Raw genomic sequence first — 17,803 nt, 5'->3', positions numbered from 1 at the left:
TTCATCATGGAGTTCAGTTACTAGTGGTGTACCGCAAAGATCTGTTTTGGGGCACTGCTGTTTGTCATTTTTATAAATGACCTGCATGAGGGCGTAGAAGGATGGGTTAGTAAATTTGCGGATGATACTAAAGTTGGTGGAGTTGTGGACAGTGCGGAAGGTTGTTGCAGGTTACAGAGGGACATAGATAAGCTGCAGAGCTGGGCTGAGAGGTGGCAAATGGAGTTTAATGCAGAAAAGTGTGAGGTGATTCACTTTGGAAGGAGTAACAGGAATACAGAGTACTGGGCTAATGGTAAGATACTTGGTAGTGTGGATGAACAGAGGGATCTGGGTGTCCATGTGCATAGATCCCTGAAAGTTGGCACCCAGGTTGATAGGGTTGTTAAGAAGGCGTACGGTGTGTTAACTTTTATTGGTAGAGGGATTGAGTTTCGGAGCCAGGAGGAGATGTTGCAGCTGTACAAAACTCTGGTGCGGCTGCACTTGGAGTATTGCATACAGTTCTGGTTGCCGCATTATAGGAAGGAATGTGAAAGCATTGGAAAGGGTGCAGAGGAGATTTACCAGGATGTTGCCTGGTATGGTGGGAAGGTCTTATGAGGAAAGGCTGAGGGACTTGAGGTTGTTTTCGTTAGAGAGCAGAAGGTTAAGAGGTGACTTAATAGAGGTATACAAGATGATCAGAGGATTAGGTAGGGTGGATAGTGAGAGCCTTTTTCCTCGGATGGTGATAGCCAGCACGAGGGGACATAGCTTTAAATTGAGGGGTGATAGATATAGGACAGATGTCAGAGGTAGGTTCTTTACTCAGAGAGTAGTAAGGGCTTGGAATGCCCTGCCTGCAGCAGTAGTGGACTCGCCAACATTAAGGGCATTTAAATGGTCATTGGATAAACATATGGATGATATTGGAATATGGACTTTAGATTGGTTTCACTGGTCGGCGCAACATCGAGGGCCAAAAGGCCTGTACTGCGCTGTAATGTTCTATGTTCTAAACTCCATCTGCCATTCGTCAGCCCACTGGCGTTGCAATTGGAGATAACTTTCTTCTCTGTCCATTATGCCACCAACCTTGGTGTCATCTGCAAACTTACTAACCATGCCTCCTATATTCTCATCCAAATCATTAATATAAATGACAAATAACAGTGGGCCCAGCACCGGGGCACACCGCTGGTCACAAGCCTCCAGTTTGAAAAACAACTCTCTCCAACCCCCTCTAGCTTCTGTCAAGAAGCCAATTTTGTATCCATTTAGATACCTCACCCTGGATCCCGTGAGATTTAACCTTATGCAATAACTTACCATGCAGTACCTTGTCAAAGTCCTTGCTAAAGTCCATGTAAACAACATCAACTGCACTGCCCTCATCTACCTTCTTCGAAAAACGCAATCAAATTTGTGAGACATGATTTTCCACTCACAAAGCTATGCTGACTGTCCCTAATCAGTCCTTGCCTCTCTAAATGCCTGTAGATCCTGTCTCTCAAAATACCTTCCAACAATTTACCCACCACAGATGTGAGGCTCACTGGACTGTAGTTCCCAGGCTTTTCCCTGCAGCCTTTTTTAAACAAAGGCACAACATTTGCCACTCTCCAATCTTCAGGCACCTCACCCATGACTATCGATGATTCAAATATCTCGGCTAGGGGACCCGTAATTTCCTCCCTAGCCTCTCACAATGTCCTTGGATACACTTCATCAGGTCCCAGGGATTTATTTACCTTGATGCGCTTTGAGGCTTCCAGCACCTCCTTCTATGTAATATGTACACTCCTCAAGACATCACTATTTAGTTCCCCAAGTTCCCTAACATCCATGCTTTTCTCAACAGTAAATACTGATGAGAAATATTCATTTAGGATCTCACCCATCTCTTGTGGATCCGCACATAGATTACCTTGTTGATCCTTAAGAGGCCCTACTCTCTCCCTTGTTACTCTTTTGCCCTTTATGTATTTGTAGAAGCTCTTTTGATTCTCCTTTGCCTTATCTGCCAAAACAATTTTGTGTCCCTTTTTTGCCCTCCTGATTTCTCTCTCAACTCTACTCTTACACCCCTATAATCTTCAAGGGACTCACTTGATCCCAGCTGCTTATGCATGTCATGTGCCTCTTTCTTCTTCTTGACCAGGGTCTCAATATCCCGAGTCATCCAGGGTTCCCGACTTCTGCCAGCCTTGCCCTTCACTCCAAGAGGAATGTGTTTACCCTGAACCCTGGTTAACATACTTCTGAAAGCATCCCTTTGCCTTCCCACAGACTCTCCCAATTAACTTTTGAAAGTTCCTGCCTGATACCATCAAAATTGGCCTTGCCCCAATTTAGAATTTTAACTTTTGGGCCCGACCTATCATGCTCCATAGCTATCTTAAAACTAATAGAATTATGGTCACTGGTCCCAAAGTGATCCCTCTCTAACACTTCTGTCACCTGCACTTGCTTATTTCCCAAGAGGAGGTCAAGTTTTGCCCCCTCTGTAGTCGGGCCATCCACATACTGAATGAGAAATTCCTCCTGAATACACTCAACAAATTTCTCTCCATCCAACCCTCTAATACTATGGTTGTCCGAGTCAATGTTGGGAAAGTTAAAATCTCTGACTATTACCACCCTATTTTTCTTGGAGCTATCTGTAATCTCCTTACATATTTGCTCCTCAATTTCCCGCCGACTATTTGGGGGCCTATAGTACAACCCTATCAAAGTGATTTCCCCCTTCTTATTTCTCAGTTGTACCCATATAGACTCTGTGGCTGAACCCTCGGATATATCCCCTCTTAGTACAGCCATGATGCTTTCCCTAATCAAAAGTGCAACTCCCCCTCCTCTCTTACCTCCTGTTCTATCTTTCCTATAGCATCTGTACCCTGGAACATTGAGCTGCCAGTCCTGTCCCTCCCTTAGCCATGTTTCAGTAATTGCTATAATATCCCAGTCCCACATACCCATCCATATCCCGAGTTCATCTGCCTTGCCAGTCAGGCCTCTTGCATTGAAATAAATGCAGTTTAATCTGGACTTCCCTTGCTCTCTGTCTTGCTTTTGCCTGATCTGTCTGGTACTAGGATTACTGACACTGCCTTTACTACTTAATGTGCTCTCTTTAACTTCTGTGCTGTCTTCAAACTTCTCTTCTGTCTCCCTACTGCTTTGGATCCCACCCCCCTGCCAAACTAGTTTAAACCCTCCCGAGTGGCTCTAACAAATCTCCCCGCCAGGATGTTAGTCCCCCTCCAGTTCATATGTAACCCATCCCTCTTGAACTACCTGCCAGCCTCTCCTGGCGGTCACCCATCTACCTCTCTGAACCTGTGGTGTGACAACCTCCCTGTAACTAGTGTCTATCACACTCTCTGCCTCCTGTATGCTCCGCAGTGCATCCACCTGCTGCTCCAACTGAACAATGCGGTCTGTGAGGAGCTGCAACTGGACACTCTTCCTGCAGACAAAGTTGTCAGGGAGACGAGATTGCTCCCTAATTGCCCACATCTGGCAGGAGGAGCATGCCACTGCCCTAGCTGCCATATTGCCCTTATACAGGTAAAAGGATAAAAGAATCTTAACTTACCTTTCCCTTGCTTGTGGTCCTCCTGCTGACTTTTATTTTGGTTAGAGGAGGAAGTAGGGAGGGAAACACTAAAGTAGTGTTTGGAGTTTAACTGTCCCTTCACAGCAGCTCCCCTACAAACCAAATTCTGGTTGCAGTAACTGCCTATGCAAATGTGACCTGCAACCGCCAATTACCTTTGCCACTCTGCTGCCCTCACCTGGACACTTACTTGACTCAAAGTAGGAAGGTGTCTCCTGGAAACCCACCTTCTGGTCGCAGTGACTGCACCTATGCAAATGTGACCTGCAACTGCCAATCACCTTCGCCGCTCTGCTGCCCTCACCTGGACCAAAAAATAATCTCAGCAGCACAGGAATTGCACCCGCACTGTGGGCACTCTGCATCAAGAACCAGCCATCCAGCCAACTGAGCTAACCAACTAACTGAGCTAACCAACTAACTGAGCTAACCAACTAACTGAGCTAACCAACTAGCTGAGCTAACCAACTTCTCATTAACTCTCATTATGAGAGAGTTAATGGGCTTGGAAGGTTCCGGTGGGTTGGAAAAATAATCATCTGGTATTCACATTTCGAAAAGGTTATAAAACAGACACAGGTAACTGTGAGTTAATTAGAATCCATGTTAGATAACAGAACCTATTATCAGGAATACATGTGAGGATCATCTGTGCAACAGTGAACAGCTGTCAGTATCCAAGCTGGAAAAACAGTTTCAAACTATTAAGCTAATTTTGGGAATATTAGGAAATTCAATCTCACATGAAAAGAATCATAGAAAGAAATCCTACAGTGCAGAAAGAGGCCATTCAGCCCATCGAGTCTGCACCGAAAAGATCAATGTGTGGAATAAACATTCAGATAGAATAGCGGAAGCAAAACCTGAAAATCATTCAAGAAACAATTAGATGCTTCAATGAGATGGAAGAAGCTTCACTTCATCCATTCTGGAGGGATCCTGAACCAATCTTCTTCATCCATAATTATTTTATGAATTCCAATTCTATTACCCTTTAAAAACAGCAATACTGTCACTATCACTGCAAACACTAGAGGGAGCACTTGCATAGAGGATACACTTTCTCTCGTAAAGAACGTCAAATATTTCATGCCCTCATTTCCTTCACTGTTCCACAAGTTTTAATATTCCTCCCACTTCTGTGTAGTTTACAAAAATGTTCATCGTCTCCTACTGATCCTACTTATAGTAATTAGTTAAATTGCAAAAACTTCAAGAAGTTAGTAGATTTCAGTAATTCATGGCTTTGAGTTGATGAGAAATAGAATCATAGAATTTTTACAGTGCAGGAGGAGGCCATTTGGCCCATCGAATCTGTGCCGACCACAATCCCACCCAGGCCCTATGCCCGTAACTCCATGTATTTACTCTGCTAATCCCCCTGACACTAAGGGGCAATTTAAGATGACCAATCCACCTAACCCGCACATCTTTGGACTGTGGGAGGAAACCAGAACAGCCGGAGGAAACCCACACAGACACAGGGAGAATGTGCAAACCCCACACAGATAGTTACCCAAAGCAGGAATTGAACCGGAGTCCCTGGCATTGTGAGGCAGCAGTGCTAACCACTGTGCCACCGTGCTGTCCTATACGTACTGTAAGCGATTATAATCATTGATCATTAATTTCTGATAACTCGGTGTAGACAAAGCTGATTTAATCATGCCATTCAATCAGTAGCTAATAGACATTAGATAGATGCTTATGTGTTGGACAGTGCCGAATAGCAGTTATTAGAAATATAGAAAGACATAGAAACAAAACAAAAAGTAGGACATTCGGCCCATTCAGCCTGTTTAGCCATTCATGGCTGATTCTCTATCTCAATGCCATACTCCCGTGCTCTTCCCATACCCCTTGGTGCCTTTAGTGTCTCAAAATCTATTTCTTAAACACACATAAGTCTGGAAAACAGATTGGAACAGATGCACTCAAGATCGGGGAACAACATAGGTTGCAGAGGAAGGGGGGAGTGGGGTTCAAATATCAGAAAGGGTAGAACAAAATGGCTGAAGATAAATCAGCCACACATTGTACACATGCCCTGATTCACTTTAGTATTGACTTCAATGGGAAAGAGAATTGGACCCAGTGTAAAGCGGGGGAGATTACATCACCTGATTTGTGCTGCCACCCATGATGGAATTTCACCTTACATTCCAGAGAGAGGTTGAGGAGAGTCATTGCTTTCCTTTTCCATTCTTCTCTCCGCTGGCCTGAAGATGCCGCATCATCCTGCGGTACCATCGCATTGGACCGGGCAACTCTCCATTACCCCATCTTAGCACCCATTCTTCATTTGAGATGATCATAGTCTCTGCCATCCACATCGTTGCTCTCCAGCAGGGTCACATTGTCACAGAAAGGTGCAGGAATCTGAACGGCTGTTTCTTTCTGCAGCTCGGGGCCTCCGAGGATGATTGTAGCAGCTATATTGCTTTCCCAGATCAGCTTGCTCAGCACGGATTGAAATCAATCTGGGATACAGTCATGTGAACAGCTGTAATCAATAGGTTAGAAAATATCTTTGCAAGTAATCTTGCATCGATAGTGACTATAAATGCAGTGGGAAGTAGCTCCAATGTAAAGGTACCCCCCCCACCCCCTCGCCCCCCACCACACACAATACAAACCCTCTCTCTATCTTGTTACATTCTCCTTCTGAATGGAAAAAAATCTTAGTTATTATTCTCAACCAGCTTCGCTGTCTTGCACTGGATCTGAAAGCCAGAAAAATCGCTACTCCCCAGGTGCCTGCAATTTAAAAGTTCAGTGCTGCTCAGCACGCTCCACCTCTCAACCAGCATTGGATTTGTAAATTGCTGATGCCTTTGGATCAAAATCCCGGGCTGGAGAGGACTCTAATCCATACACGTACTGTGGTGCTACTCACTGAGAAGCCCAGATTAAAATTAGTTGATTATCTCTTTCCAGAAGTTCAGAACCAATGTAGCAGGCCTCAAGGAAAAGTTTTAAAGTTTAGAAGTTTATTTATTAGTGTCACAAATAGGCTCACATTAACACTGCAGTGAGGTTACTGTGAAATCCCCTAGTTGCCACACACTAGCGCCTGTTCGGGGACACTGAGGGAGAATTTAGCATGGCCAATGCACCCAACCAGCACATCTTTCAGACTGTGGGGGGAAACCGGAGCACCCGAAGGAAACCCACGCAGACACGGGGAGAACATGCAGACTCTGCACAGACAGTGACCCAAGCCAGAAATCAAACCCAAGTCCCTGGCATTGTGAGGCAGCAGTGCTAACCACTGTGCCACCATGACGCCCCAAGGGTTTGGGTACAGCCTGAAAAAAGAGAGGTTACTTTGCAACAGGCAAACAAAATGTTTACCTTGTTTTACTATTTGATAACGGGAGGTGCCCTCACCCTTTCGGCTGAGGTAAAGTGTCAGATCAAGCCCAAGGTCCAGTGCAATGCCTTTCCTTGTCAGTTTGCATCTGGTTTGTCTCGTAGGGAATTGGATTCAATTTGAATTTGAATTGGTTTGTGGAGCAAGCAAGGAGATGGATTAAGGGCTTGCCTGGTCCACTCCACGCATTGGCTTTGTAACTTTCAGAATGGAGTAAAAAATGTTTCAAAAGCAGTGTGATCCTAGCATCAAACCTAAAAACAAAGGAAATTTCATTGGGATGGTTTGTTCACTTCAGGACAGTAACCAATTCTTTTGGGATAGATGATGAGTTAACAGCAGATTATCACTCGGCCCAGATGAAGTCCAGTGCCTGTTCTCAGTTTCGAGACAGGCTCTACTTGTCCTATCAGGCATATCCCTGAAATCCTCTTATAATTGAAGGGGGAAGACAGAAATCAGTCCACTACCAGAGCATGATGTACATGGTCAGAAACCCATAAAACTGAGCCTCTACCCAACACACACCCTTGCAGTGTATTTTGTGGCCTACATACTTGCCAATAGAGGGAGTCAGAAAATAAAACAGCAATGTCCTAACAGCATGGGTAGTTCTGAATTCGGAGTGTTTCCAATTAGGAATTTAATGAGGATGTGTCCAGACAGTTTTGCGGAAAAACTTCAGCCATCAGCACTTTTTTGCAAGTTAAATACTTGAGTGATCTGGACAAAAGGCTTCTTGGGGCAATTTTCATGTGAAGTGATGCTCAGGGTCTGAAGGAATTATTTCTGTGATCAGGCCTGATTGATATTAATTTGGCGAGCTAAGTACCTTGCCTCATTAGCAGGTCAGTTGCCATTTACAAGCACACAATAGCACCTTGCAGAAGAGTTTTTTTTTCCATTGTGGAGCCCCCACCAACCAGTGGAGGTGCAGATTAAACAAAGAACTCGATACCAATCGGTTCTGTCAGAGGAAACACCTACGACCACAGAATCTGTAACGAGCACATGGCATAAAAACACAACTATGTCTGTGCGGCGTCTGCATGTTCTCCTCACGTCTGCGTGGATTTCCTTCGGGTGCTCTGGTTTCCTCCCACTCTCCAAAGATGTATGGGGCTTAGGTTGATTGGCTATGCTAAATTGCTCGGGTAAATGCATGGGATTATGGGGATAGTGCCTGGGTGGGATTTTGGTTGGTGCAGACTCGATGGGCCAAATGGCCTCCTTCTGCACTGTAAGGATTCTATGAAAGGTTGTCTCCCTAGTCAACAATGCTGAAAATCACTTGCGAAAGGTAGAAAGTTGTCAGAGTTGTTTGAGTTAGCAAGATCACCATTGCTTTCAGAGCTACTGAAGTTGAGGCTGCCAATAGTAACTAACACACTCCCAAGTTCAACTCCTGTAAACACTGTTCATCACTCATGTGCCAAGAAATCACCTGTAAAGCAACAAGTCTCACAAACATTGTTGTAACTTGTTCAAACAATGTTTACACTGTGGTGCTGCTTACCCGTACCGGATAGTGTCCTGCTGCTAGAAAACAGCATGAAGTCAGTGGAAAACCTAACCACTTGCTCACATTTGTCGTTAATCATCAAATTCAATGGCTAAGACCAACACAACCAGAAAAGTGCTGCCTACACATACCATAACAAGAGAATGTAGCTTATGTAGAGGCAGATAGCCCCTGAATATACTTCTGTGCTTTCCTTTGGACACAGCTACCAGTCACATGTGACAGTGACTATTGGCTGCTTGGAAGTGATACACCATCATCTGGCAATGTCGTGGGAGGCAAAATGTTCAATAAACTTCAGGGCTGCCCCATTCTCTGTAACCTAGAGAATATAAAAAATTTCCATTGCAACAGTGACAAACCACTGAAAGTTCTTGGGACATTTGAAACACCAGCCTCATTCAAAGACACCAGAACAAATGCTGTATCCTATGTCATATCTGGAGAATGTGACACGCTTATCTATTTCCACACAGCAAAATATCTACACATGATTGCAGCTACATATGCAGTTCCAACATGTACTGACAATATTCCTGCAATGTATGGTGACTGCTTCACTGCTATCAAGCTGCGTGTAGACGCCAATGTGTCTCCAGTCATGCATCAATGTGGACAAGTGCGTTTCATATCAGAAAGCAGAGAAAGGGCTTCAGCATTTACTTCACCTTGACATCACTGAAAACGTTGGGATGAGCCAACCCCTTGGGTTTCACCCATAAACGTTGTCAATAAACCCAAGATCGAGAACAAGATTAAAATTTGCATTCTTATGCAGCCACTAAAACCAATCAACACTGATAAACACACTTGACATTAATAATTATCCACACCATAGAGAAAGTGAATGGTGCTAAACGCTTTGCTAAACTTGACTTCATTGCAAGTTACCATCAAACCACGCTTGCAGAGGTATCTTAACGGTGTTCGCCATTAACACAAAACTGTTTTGATACAAGAGTAATCTCAGCAACTAAAGTATTTCAACATATGATTCAGTTTGTACTTGGACAGTGATGACATCCTCATCCATGGTTGCACTGAAAGTGAACTTAAGATAGGCCTACCTGCATGACTACAACATCTTAGAGAATGTAACCTCACTTCGAACAAAGACAAATGACTGTTTAATCAAAGCAGATTGAATTCTTCTGTCATGTGTTCGTGGAGAAGGTCATCACCTGATCCATGGACAGTCAAAGCCATCGCAAGCGCTGTGGATCTTACAAATGTGCTGGAAATCCAGAGGCTGTTAGAACTCATCACATACTGTCGACAGGTCATTCCTGAACTCACCACGTTATCTTCCCTCTCCCCAGTCTGATGAAGAGACCAAGTGGAAGTGAGCTAATGCACACAGGCTGTAAACTGGACTAAAAAATGATCAGCAAGTTGCGCAAATGTTTAATTTGACCCCAAGTAAACCGCCCATTTTGTCGTACATGCAAGCCCAGTTAATTAAGTTGTAGTTCTTGTGCAGTAAGACCTATTAGGTAACTTATCAGTTGTTGTGATGGTAAGATGGATCATTAATGCCTGTGGAGCAATGCTTTTTGCAAAGAGAGAGAGAAGCACTCTGAATCACATGAGTAATATTAGTCTTGAATTGGATCCAGCACTTTTTTATTAACAGAAGATAGAAGAGTGGTGTGTGATGGGGAATCAGCTCTCCTTTGTGGTCCTTCCTGGAGTGCTCCAGAGAACTTTATTGAGACCTTCATTCCTCTTGACATTAGGTAAATGACCTTCCCAACCAGTTAACTAAAAAAACAATAGGGTGTGAGTATTTGCAGATGACTGTGCGGTTTACACATCAGGAAAACTCAAGATCATGTCAATTCATTACAAGTTGCTTTTCTAGAATTGGCAAACTGGCAGGATCAATGGGTGATGGCTTTCAATGCCAAAAAACGCTACATCAAATGTGTTACCGATAAAAAAAAGTCCACTACCAGATAGCTTTAAGTTCTGTAATCCAATTAGTCAACATACCTGAGGGAGAGGAGGGTTAAGACTCTTCAATGGAGATTCCACATTCAGCAGGTAACGTCCAAGGAAAACAGGGTTATTGGATTTCTGAGGAGGAATCTTTGGTCTTTCAACAAAAAGTCCAGAGTTGTAGCTTACCAAACATTTGCGCATCCAATCCTGGTGTATGCAAGTTGTGTATGGGATCCTTATATGGACAGAGATATAAATAAGGTCGCCAGAGAATTGTCAAAATGAAACGATTCCTTTGGTAAAAGTATGGTACCCAGTAATTGACCGCATGGTGGAGCGGAAAATCAGTCAGTATTTGCCATGTCAAGTAACCACAATGTCAACTCTTTATGAACTGTTCAAGATTTCAGAGCTATCTGCAGGCCCATGGATTGTTGGCATTGATTTTGCAGACTTGCGCACTAACAAACACCTGCTTGCCATCACTAACGACTACAGCAGGAATAGTTAGATCAACCCCAACAAAAGCAGTCATCCCAAATCACAACCAGAATCTTGCCTTGTTTGGAGTCCCTGAAATGGTGAACAGTAATGCTGAATCCCCATCTAACAGCAATAAGTTCAGTAAGTTCGCAAACTACCTGGGCTTCACTCATCAAAGAAATCACACCCCATTGGCCATGAGCTAATGGAGAAGTTGAAAGATTTATGCATACCTTGGAGTAAGTGATCCGTACAGCTACGGCTGAAAGCAAATCACGGAAGGAGTTGTATTGCTTTCTTTGCAATTACAGAGTGACTCCTCGCTCGATTACCGGAAAGCCTTCAGCTACTCAACTTTCCACGTTCTATAGTTACACTCATTGTTGCACATTCTATGTCTTCCTGATCTACTTTGTGAAGCTAACGATCAATACTTGCATGAAAACGATCGAGAAGAGAAGATACCAAATTGAAGACAAAGCAGAGTGAAACATGAAACTTAGAGTTACACCATTAAAACCAGGCAATGTGAGGATCAAGCTGGAAAATAACCTATGACATCCAGCTATTTGCTGTGCCCAATACAAAAGGATCAATGTTCACTTCGAAGTGTGATTTGCAAATTATCGCAGGAAATGCGTTCTTTCTCAGAGTACTGAAAACATTGTTCACAAACATTGAATCAGTTTAGGATATCAACACCTCCGATGAGGAACGAGTTAAATGAGACAACACTTGATCATGAGAGAAAACGTCCACTATACTTAAGCAGTTATATTACAAAATAAATTATTTTCAGTTGGTGAACAAATCTTTTATCTCATTGTACGTGGCTGATTATCATTGTTAAATTATTTCAAAGGTTTGTTGCATATGTAATAGTGAGTGTCTGCCTTAAAAAATGGACAAGATTATTGATGTGATAGTGTTACTGGTGAAGTTGAATGCTCAAGTTATGTTTAATTTTAATGTTCACATTTTTTACACTTTTGAAAGCAAACCATTGTCGGAAGGAGCCAATAGAAAATAAGACAGCCATATTCTAACATCATGAGCAGTTTTGAATTCTGGGTGTTTTGCATCTTACCCGTGTAATTTAACCACCCCTCACCCACCACCCCCCACACCCACCACCCCCCTTTACTGGAATCATCTAAAATTTGCAAGGAAAGTGTTCACTCAATTTTTGGGCTCATCCCATTGCTTAAATCCTGGGTGCTAGAAACTGAACGGGACTAGCCAAACAAATACTGTGGCTGCCAGAGCAGAACAAAGGCTGGGAATCCTGCGGTAACTCACCTCCTGACATCTCCAAAACCTATCCACCATCTACAATACACAAGTCAGGAGTGTGATGTCTTTTAAAAAGCATTTAGACAGTTACATGAGTAAGATGGGTATGGAGGGATATGGGTCAAACGCGGGCAATTGGGAATAGCTTAGTGGTAAAAACTGGGCGGCATGGACAAGTTGGTCCGAAGTGCCTGTTTCCATGCTGTAAACCTCTATGACTCTATGATGGAATACTCTCCACTTGGGTGCAGCTCCAACAACATTCAAGAAGATTGATACCATTCAGGATAAAGCAGCCTGCTTGATTGCTATCCCTTCCATGAACTTTCAATCCCTCCACCACCAATGAATAGTGGCAGCTGTCTTTACTACCTACAAGATACACCACAGGAACCCACCAAGGTTCCTTAGGCACCTTCCAAATCCACCAACACTACCATCTAGAATGACAAGATCAGCAGATACCACCACCTGCAGGTTCCCCTCCACGTCACTCACCATCTTGTCTTGGAAATATATCGCTATTCCTTCACTTTCACTGGGTCAAAATCCTGGAATTCCCTAACTGTGGGTGCACCCACACCTCAGGGCTGCAGTGGTTCAAGAAGGCAGCTCACCACCACCTTCTGAAGGGCAACTAGGGATGGGCAATAAATGCTGGTCTTGCCAACGTCCCCCACATCACATAAAATGAATTTTAAAATATTTATGTAAATGCCAGCTGCAGTATCTCCAAGTGCCACATCACCTGAAATTAGCTAACATGGCACAGATCAGGGAAAGAACTCTGTGAACCTTCCTGGTTTATATAGTTCAGTTGTACAATGATCTTATCCTTGGAAATGTTTACCACAATTCTGCTGTTGAACCCTGTTATGCTGGTTATCAGTTACTTCAATCACAATCTACTCTCCACAACATCAGCTTGTGTAATACTTTGCTATTGTGATAATTTGAGATGACTCGTGGCTATCAACTGCAGTGATCGCAATGTTGAAAGACAATTCAGCTGTGGCATTTGCTAGTTTCTACAATCTTAACACATGAACAGATAATTACTAAAAGAATGCTTGGGTTAGCCTTTGCTATGTAGGATGTTTTAATCAATAAGAGAATCAATGGTTATGGGGATAATGCAGGAAAGTGAGTTGACGATTATTATATCAGATCAGTCATGATCTTACTGAATGGCAGAGTAGACTCAATGGGCTGAATGTTCTATTACTGTTCCTACGTTTTATTGTCTTATGTCAAGAATGCTCAGCATTTGCTTGCATTTTGCATTGCTTGCTTGGCCAGCATCTCACCTTTCCCTCTCTACAAACTGAAGGGTGAATTCTAATTTAAAACACTGCAGTCCGTGTCCTATTCAAAGCCAAGTTCTGTTCAATCGTCACTCCTGTAATCACGGTCTTCCATTGTCTCCTGGTCCACAAATACACATTTCAAATGTTCGTTCTCCAGTTTGAATGGACTCGCATCTTCACATCTCTAAACTTCATTAACTCCAATTCCCTCTGAGAACTTGGTGTTCCTGCAGCTCTGTACATCATGCGTGTTGTTTGTTTATTACTGGCAGCCATGCCTTCAGCTGTTTGACCCTAAGCTCTGCAATTCCCTCGCTAAATGTCTCCCCCCCTGCTTTAAGATGACTGTAAAACCCACCTCTTTGACCCAGCGTTTTGGTTACCTGTATTAATGTCTCCGCTTCTTTGCTTTGGTGTCAATTTTTGTCTGATTATTCTCCTGTGTAAGCATTCAGGATGTTTAGCTACGTTAAAAAGGTGCTGTATATTTTTCAGGTTGTTGTAAGCAGGTTAAGCAGCAATTCCTTTAGGATGCTGTTTTTGGGTTGAAAGCAAAGAATGGAACAAAATTAAAAAATGAACATTTTAACTGCAGTAATATTCTGAACAGTCTATTAACAGGGGAGGCTGCATGAGCAAACCATCTTATCATTTGTTTATAGTGCCAGTGAAGTGTTGAACAGAACTGCTCAGCATTGCAGCACAGATTGTAGGATTATAGGATCAGCACAACATGTAGGGATTGCTAACTCCTCATATTCTGATCAGTAGGTTACATTGACATTTCGGTCTGCTGGTCAAATCAATCACGTTATCACAATCGAACTGTATTATGAAGAAGGATAAAAATCAGCTCAGAGCACAGGAAATCAGGGAAATGTTGGCAGAACTATTTATGCATCAACTTTCATGGTGAATGATTGACCTTTTAAAAAAAACCTGTTTTGTTGTCCTTTTAATTGACGGAAGATTAAGTGGAAAGCAAATAGAAAATAAGTTACACCGCGAGGTTCAGGGACAGCTCCCAAGCTATAAAAGTAAATTATGAAAACCATCAGAATCCTGAGTATATTTTAAGCTGATCTCACTGCCTAGTTTTAAGAATAAGTTTAATTTGTGGGAATTGTGTTCAAATTTTGCAGGAGATACAGCAGGAAATAGGCCATTGCATATTTACAATAAAATGATTTCATGACTTTTAAATCCTGGACAAATGAGACTGCAGTTTAAATCTGCCCCCAAGTTTAAAAGAAAATCACATAGCTCACTTTCTTGTATAATTGTAACAACATATCTCTCTCTGTGTTGAATGTTAGTAACAGCAGGTTAGGTTCCCAGACAATAAATGTTGTTCCTCCATGTACCATGCACAACCACATCTCCCCATCTTCTCTTTCGAAGAAACAGTATTTTTGCCACATGGCATTGTTGACCCACAGGTTAGTGTTGCTTCTGAGGGAAAACTGGATTAAAATTTGCATATTATTGAAGATACAAGATTATGGATAGAACGAGATGATGGAATTAGTTTTGGATTGGTCCTAAACAGTCAGCACAGGTAGAATGGGCCACATATCCATCCTGTAAAGTTCTATGGGCTTTGGGCACAAGGATCTGGTAGGTTCAGAATGCAGCCATAGCATCAGTCTGGTCGAGAACTACAGACAGAGCTCATGAGTTGAGATGTGGGTGGGTATAAAACTCTGGCTTGAGGCTAGTCACATTGCCAACAGGAAAAACATATCTCTCAACTCTACTGACCCAAAATTGAGAGGCCACCAGAGGATTCAAATTGGTTTCATCTCAAAACATAGTGGCCAGAAATATTAAGCCAATTCTTGCAATTACACACTCTATACATTCATGTGGGAAACAAAGGAAAAGGTTGCATCAAGTGGCTGGTGATAGAAAAAGATATTGCTCTAATCAAATGAAACAAACAAAGATTATACTTTAAATACCTGACAAATCAGAGAAAACATCAATCTTTGGGCCTACAAAATGGCCTCCATATTATTGTTGGGTGAAAATCCCAAAATTGGCATTGGCAGAACTGGCTATTTGGTCCACCCTCCCATAGCAGCCCCACTCACCAGTCTCTTTATGCAACTAATGCACGGTACATTTTGCACAATGAACTACTCCAGGTCTGGCCCGCTTGCCTTGTTTTTAGAATCCTGCTTCTAGCATTAAGAGTCAGTTTCTACATTGTAAAATTAATGGATGGAGACACATTGGTTTGCTGTTGTGTAATTTTGTTACTTGTGCTACTAGCATGCATCAACAGCACACAAATGTAAAAAAATATGATTTACTGAGTTTGTTCACATATAGTCCTTAAACAAAAATCCATTAAAAATGGAAATCACTTAACAAAAGACTAAAAAGTTAAATTATGTTAAAAAAACCCTCAGTCTCAAAAACGACCATGAGATTTTTGAATTAAATAACACAACCGTAAGAGGCAAGTGACTTAAAAAAAATGATAGTAAACTCCATTTTTCTTCTATTAAAAATAAACTCCAATCATAGATGGTGAGTAATTCGTAACACAAAACAGCATTTGTTAATAAATAACACTTGCCTAAAACAAAAACTTTGAGAACTCGACTTTCTCTTCCCAAAAGGATTTGAGATAAACTGAAAGAAAAGTGCCAAATGTGCAGAAAATGAGGGACACACCCATCAATCTATAGATTACACACTGGAAACTCCTGCACAGTGCATTTGCTCAAATGTACAGATGTGGTCAAACACTAACTATTCTGAGGTATAAATATCCAGTTGAAGTTTTTGAGACAAGCCGAAGCCTTGAAGTTAAAGAAAAATGAATGGATGTATATGTAATTTGACTTCTTTTTTCATTTGCTTTGGATATGGTTACATTTTTTCTCTGATTCAAATTTCTAGACATTAGGTGGAATTCTCCCATTCCGCCCTATTGGGCAGAAGAGAATCTAGCTGCAGCCAAAGTCAGAAACCCACTGGCGTAACATTACATTGTAATTCTCCCAGTAGCAGGTTAATGGTGGGTTGGTCTTCCCACCGGCTGGTGGCGGGAACACCATTTGCATTTCAGTAACGCTAATTAAAACAGCTGCCCGCTGATGTCCTGATGGGCCTTTCAATCTATCGTCATGACAACGGGAAATCGCGTTAGCATGAAACCCGATTGCTAAAGAGTGATGAGCACACGATGGCCCCTTAGCTGGCAAGAGACTGTGAGGTGAGTGTAACACTGTCATAGTGCTGTACTGTTCACTACTCTGCAGGGGCAGACCGGTCCCTGCCCTCCATCTCCATGCCAAGCTAGTCTTCATGGACAGCTGCTGGACCCATGGACCCTCCTGTGTCATTGTCTTGGATTGGTACTGCGCCTGGGATTGGGGAGAACAGGGGACTCCTTCCCCCACTGGTGCCACAAAGCAGTCTCTATCTGGGAGCAGAGTGTTGAGGGACTCATACAGCTACCAGGTGGCTTGATGAAGACAAGGGAGGCAATGAAGAAGGAGGGGTGTGCAAGGAGGGAGGTGTGAGAAGTGCGAGGGCTCATAATATTAGGCAGAGGGGCAAGGAAGTGGATGAAGAAGAAGAAGAACAATGAAAGGTAGAGGGGAAGATGGAGGGGATGTTGAACCCCAACAAGCATCAAAGGCTCACAAACAAGATGGTCAAAGGGACGCCAGATCATTTACTGAAAGGGGATGGAAGAAGGCTTCAGATTCGGTGGGGCGTTTGCATCTCACAGGCGATGGGCTTGGTGGGGGGGGAGGGGAGGTGTTGGCAGTGGCTGAATCAAGGAACACACTACTTTTTGGGGCTGTTAGCCTTTTCTTTCTGGGTTGCTGACATCCTGCATGGACTGGTGAAGGCAGATAGGCTGGAGAGAGTGATTATGGACGGCTTTCTTAAATAAGGCTCCAGAATCTTTGAACCTGTCAGCTGAGGGCGGGCAGATAAATCAGTGCCGTCCTGCCGGACAAGTCGGAAGGGAACTGTGCCTAATTAATCAGGTTCCAACCGCTGAATCTGATGCTGGATGCCACCTTTCTGTCCAGGGAGACAGGCACCACATGAGCTATCCGCCATCACACTTAGTCTAAAAATGGAAGAATTCCACCCATTATTTTTCCAAAAGTGTTTGAGTAATTATAAAGGTTCCTGAAGAAATAAAGAATAAAGAGAACAAAGAAAATTACAGCACAGGAACAGGCCCTTCGGCCCTCCAAGCCTGCACCGACCATACTGCCCGACTGAACTAAAATCCTTCCGGGGACCATATC

This window comes from Mustelus asterias, chromosome 1 (genome assembly GCF_964213995.1).
Source record: "Mustelus asterias chromosome 1, sMusAst1.hap1.1, whole genome shotgun sequence".
NCBI lineage: Eukaryota > Metazoa > Chordata > Chondrichthyes > Carcharhiniformes > Triakidae > Mustelus > Mustelus asterias.
Note: the sequence above shows the minus strand (reverse complement) of the source record.